Genomic DNA, 6000 nt, shown 5'->3' with positions numbered 1-6000 from the left:
TGTGTAGCACGTTGTGCGGAGGCGCCCATGGAGGCTAGAAGAGGGCTTTGGATGCCCTGGAGCTGGAGTTGAAGGTGGCTGTGAGCTGCTGTAGGGGCTGAGAACGACCGCTCTGCAGAAGCAGCAAGAGCTGTCCATCACTGTGCCCATCTTCCGCTCCTCTCAGCTGGTCACTTCCATCGTGCATTGTGGTTCCTTACGAGACAGGGTTTCTCTGTGGTTTTGGAGCCTGTCCTGGAACTAGCTCTTGTAGACCAGGCTGGTCTCGAACTCACAGAGATCCGCCTGCCTCTGCCTCCCGAGTGCTGGGATTAAAGGCGTGCGCCACCACCGCCCGGCCTTTTTTTTTTTTTTTTTTTGGTATTTACACACCTCTCAGCTAGGCTGTTTAGTAACATAGTTCAGCGTCCTTGGTTGAAATTGCCACATTGTTGTAGCTGCCTAATATATTTTAATATCTGGTTGAGAAAAACAAGTCATTAATCTCAAGGCTTTTCTTGGCAGTAGAGCAGAATCCTGAGTTCATGGAGTTTGACGCCTGGTCCCAAGGCTAGTTTCTTTTCTCTCTGAAATCGTGCTCCCTAATCTGCTTGTTAGTAATGATGGGCATTAAACCTTAGTGTTTTTGTTGGTGGTGGTGGTTTTTCTTTTTTTTTTTCTTTTTTTTTTTTTTGTGGAATTCTCTGATGGGGCCTGGCACATGGTAAGTGGTCCGTAAATGTTAGCTCTTTTGGTATGAAAATGATGCATCTATTTTCCCAGTTGAATTTTGGGTCACGTTGACAGTAAAACCACATTGGGGTCTTCACAGAACTGCATTTACTTGGCAGGCAAACTTTGGGATATGAGTACTAGAAGATTTCCCACTGAAGGCGAGTGCCAGTCTCCACTGACTTGAGACTATACTCTTTGGTAGAATTTTTATATTTTTCATTTCTTTCCTTCCTTTGAATAGGATCTCATGTAGCCCAGGAGGTTCTCCCACTTTCTCTGTAGCCCCAGGTGACCTTGAACTTCTCTTAATATACTTTTGGGCCATAAACTTCTGGTCTTCTCATCTGATCTCCTGAGTGCAGGAAGTACACACTTGTGCTGCCATATCCCAGCCATCAGACTGGGGGCTTACTTTGCACTGGACAACTACCAACTGAACCACACTTTGAGAGAGCTTGTTCCACCATTATTTTCTAAAGGAATTGTTAGTACATTAAAAAAAAAAGTGGTTACTATTTATTTGGGGTTGGGGTCTAAAATGCCTAGGCTGGCCTTGAATTTGAGATCCTCTTGCCTTTGCTTCCCAAGTAGCTTGGAGTATAGGAATGTACTACATCTTATTTTACTCTCAAAGTAGCTGTAATTGCTAAATTAGGAGATAATTCCTCCCCATGAGACTTTCTCAGCTCCAGCAGCAGCACAGGTTTCTATGAACTAGCACATCAGCTTGCCATCACTTGCCATTTGTCCACGCACTGCAGGGATGGTATCTAAATGGGTTGTAAGTCCCCAGGGTTCAACACACAGCTTACATCCCAGTAGGAAGCTATCGGTGCCAGTAGAAGTAAGCGATCCATGCTGTACTTCTGCTGTTTTCTGGGATAGGAGAGCTCCTTGCCAGGAGGACAAGGAAATGACTAAGCCAGAAACTTCTGGCTTCATCAGGCGGACAGCCTCATTTGCAGCAGGCAGTGAAGTTATAATTAATGTTAAGAGTAAATTAGGAGCCGGGCGGTGGTGGCGCACGCCTTTAATCCCAGCACTCGGGAGGCAGAGGCAGGCGGATCTCTGTGAGTTCGAGACCAGCCTGGTCTACAAGAGCTAGTTCCAGGACAGGCTCCAAAGCCACAGAGAAACCCTGTCTCGAAAAACCAAAAAAAAAAAAAAAAAAAAAAAAAAAGAGTAAATTAGGTTTTCCTAATTATATTTTGAATGGGGGCTTCAGAGAACATACAACACAGGGAGAATTCAGATGGAAAAATATTCCAGGAGCCACAGTGGGTAACTCTGTAACTTAATCTTGCTTTTTCTTCCTCACGGCAGAGCAATTTGAGCACCCAGGTCTGGCTGCTGAGCACCTGTTGTCAGGCCCCTGCTGTAAGGCTGGCGAAGAGCTGGTGTCTGAGATCCCGGGTATTCCTGGTTGTCACGGGAGGTGGTTCCTCTGCTCTGCTTGAGCTGCAGGTGTAGTTCAGAGGTAGAGAGCATTTGCCTTTAGTTCGATTCCCAGCACCACATAACACTCCAGCCACGCTTCCTCACTAGATTGCTGATCCTGCTCCAATATCTGCACCTTCACCCATACACTGAAGCCCCTCCCTCACATTTGTGTCCTTGTTCCTGGAATTTCCAAGGCCCAGTGAAACACAAAATCTAATTGTTCTTAGTAATAAAAACTCAAGAGTCAGCTCTCAGGGGGTGAAAGCTGAAGAATCAGAGAAGCAGAGTGGTCAGCCACTAGAGTTCTTACCTCTACCAGTGCTCAGACTGCAATGAGCTCACATCTCCTGCCTTATATTCCTCTCTTCTCCCAGCCTTATCATTCCTGTCTCCACCTCCCTAGTTCTGAGATTAAAGGCATGTAATCCCAAGTGCTGGGATCACTTTTGTGTGAGCTGTTTCTCTTTTAGACTGGACCAATTTTAATTTTGGGTAGCCCAGGGTGGCCTTGAACTAATAGAGATCCATCTGCCTCTGTTCCCCAAGCCTGGGATTTAAGGTGTGCCACCACTGCTTGGCCTCTAGTTGTTTAGTTCTGCACTCTGATCTTCAGGCAAGCTTTGTTGGAGCACAACGTATCACTACAGCCCAGATAAAATATCAGCTCCTCATGAAGGTCCCCAGTGTTTGTTGCTACCCTTTTGTTGCTCTCTAAAGAAACAAATTTTTGTTCTGAGACAGGGTTTGTTGTAGCACAACCACTATGTACCCAAGAATGACCCTAAATTCACTCCCCCCACCACCTTCCTGTCCTAAGTGCTGGGCTGATAGGCTTGTGCTACAACACCTGGCATTTTGTGATAGTTTTACTTTGTAGCTGAGGATGGCCTCATATTCATGATACTGGTCTTACTTCAGCCACCAAAGTCCTGGGATTATACGTGTCAGTATGTGTAGACTTGAATTTCACCTATTATGATCCCATTAGACCAGGAGGCCCTGGAAATAGCGACTTTATTGTCTTATCTTTGTGAGTTCACAGGAATTACAATCGAAAAGGCAAGAGAAATGTAGACGATAAAAGTGGCAGGGCACGGCAGTGCACTCTGGAAGCAGGCAGACTGCATTGAATTCGGGGCTACCTCGCCTTTACAGCAAGTTCCAGGGCAGCCAGGGCTACATAGTGGAATCCTGTTTCAATAACAAGAACTATCGAAGTGACAGAGAGGAAAGGAAGGGGCAGTACATTAGACTTTACAGCTCCATGGAAGCAGAGCAGGAAGGTAGGAAAATTGGGTTAGTCTGAATCCTGGCTCAAGATTCAATCTAGGAACAGAGGTAAGTGGGATATTTATTGTTGTAGCACTAAGGATCAGAGCCAGGGCCTTGTACAGGCAAATGCGAGTAAATACTGTGCCTCTGAGAGATATTCCTAGGCCTGGACATTGCTTTTCCTTTTCCAAATTCCAAGATAAAGTACAGCACTGCTGCTATCTACCGGGGTTCCAGAGGGGCTGGGAACACCCTGGACTCCATTACAGAATTTCATGGAAGTACTTTTGAGCCACAGCAACTACCTAGAAGGGAGGCACTTTCAGGAATCAGCGGTATGTGACAGATTACTCCAATACTTAAGTGACATTGAAAACATCTACTATCTCCTACATGACGTTAATTCACTATCTCTGGGATCCAGCTTATTTGGGTGATTCCGCTCTGGGCCTCACGGGTTTGCAGCTAGCATTGCTGGCCAAGGCTGGAGTCATTTGAAAATTGTCTTGGGTAGCGTGGTGACTGGCTTTGCTGAGTGTGCAGTAGCACAGGACAAGGCAGAGCTGCGATGACTTTCCTCTAGCCCCAGGAGCCACAGTGATCATACCTGGAATCCCAGAAATCGGAGGCTAAAGCAGGGGACTGCTGAGGCCAGCCTGGGCTACTGAGTGGGTTTCTGTCTTTAAAAAGCAAAATAATAGCCAGGCATGGGGGCATATGCTTGTAATCCCAACACTCAGGAGACAGAGGCAGGCAGATCTTGGAGTTTTAGGCCAGCCTGGTCTACATAATGAGTTCCAGGACAGCCAGGGCTACACAGATAAACCCTGTCTCAAAAACAACAAAAAAAGAAACAAAGCAATAACTTTAGCAGCCCCAAATAAAATCACTTTAAAAGTGATTTTAATTTTTTCTCATAATTGTAGAAGGGCCTAAATTTAGGTTAAGAGGATCCATGGCACCTCTGAATGCTTTTTTTCTAGCATTAAGAGAGATTAAAAACAGGGATGAGTCTTTAATGAAGAAATTTCTACCAGGAAACCTTATCAGCCAGGGCTGTCATTTCCCAGTTTTGAGAAAACTGGCGTCAGTCTCCCTTTGGCTGGTCTAAGGATCCAACAATAAAAGTGGGAAGAGAGAACCTGTAGGTGTTCTTCCACTGCTGACTGGTATTAATCAAAATTTTACTTTTTCATCATAAAGGAACACACATAAAGGAAGATGTAAAGGAAAAGCTATCATCATAACTGCCAACTTAATCGAACTGCTCTATTTTGTGTTGAAATGAAAAAAATAACTTGCTTTTTCTGAGACACAGTTTCTCTGGGTAATCCTGGCTGTCTAGGAACTCACTGCGTAGAGACCAGGCTGGCCTTCAACTAAGAGATCTGCTTGCCTCTGCCTCCTGAGTGCTAGATTAAAGGCATGTAACACCGTGTCCAGTGAAAAATCTTTTTAAATTAATGTAATATTTTGTAGGGGAAAGTACTGGTAAACTTCCTGGTCTTACAAAGCCTAGAGATTACTATTGTAAACATTTTGGTAATTTAATTACTTCTTACAGAGTCATGGGAGACTGAACAGTAGAATTTAAATGATGGTGAATAGCACTTGAGTTATGAGTTAAGTCATCCAACATGTGGGCAGATTTGGCAACTCAATGAGAATGGGGATGCCATGAAGTCTTTACTTACCACTTGTAGAGACCTGTTTGGGTAAAATCTTCTCTTAGGTTTTTCCACCTGTATAAGCAGGTTCCAAAAGCTGTTACGAGAGCATTGAATAGTGTATCATTCCTTAAAATGTTTCCTCAGACTTTCTACAACAAAAGTATTACTGAGATTGGCTCATACTCCAAGAGTTTGGCTGCCTATTACATGCCAAAGACTATGGCTGGCCTTTGAGGGTACAGGAAACAAATCCAAGCAGACACCAGCATGAGTAGTTACCAGTGTGTGAAGGGTGGGCAGACCAGACATTAGCTGATCATCTGCAGTGCTGAAGCTCAGCAACTGGGGTCTTTTTGTGTTATCCAGGCTGGTCTCAAACTTTTGGGTTCAAGTGATCCTCCCATTTCAGTTTCTTAAGTAGGCATGTGCCACTCCACTGTCCAGGTCACCATTTTGTAGTAAGGAGGCCGCCTGCTAGTTAGTTCCCAGTCACTTAGCTCCAAAATAATCACACAGAAACTATTTTTTAAATCACTGCTTGGCCCATTAGCTCTAGCTTATTAGCTAACTTTTAAATCTTAATTTAACCCATTTCTATTAATCTGTGTATCCCCACGTGGCAGTGGCTTACCAGGTAAAATTCTGGCATCTCTGTCCATCACATCTATATGGTTTCTCCTTGACTCCAGCTCCTTTCTCTCAGCATTCAGTTTAGTTTTTCCCACCTAGCTGTTCCCCTATAGCTCTGCTACAGGCCCAAAGCAGTTCCTTTATTAACCAATGATATTCACAGTATACAGAGGGGAATCCCACATCACCCTTTCATTTTATTGTGTATCCTGCTGTTCAATGACAATGCTGGGTTGATGAGGTTTCCTAACTTGTTCATGGGTGCACATCTGGG

Source organism: Microtus oregoni, unplaced genomic scaffold, assembly GCF_018167655.1.
Source record: "Microtus oregoni isolate MIOR12 unplaced genomic scaffold, Mior012 000020F_ref0000438, whole genome shotgun sequence".
Taxonomy (NCBI): Eukaryota; Metazoa; Chordata; class Mammalia; order Rodentia; family Cricetidae; genus Microtus; species Microtus oregoni.
Note: the sequence above shows the minus strand (reverse complement) of the source record.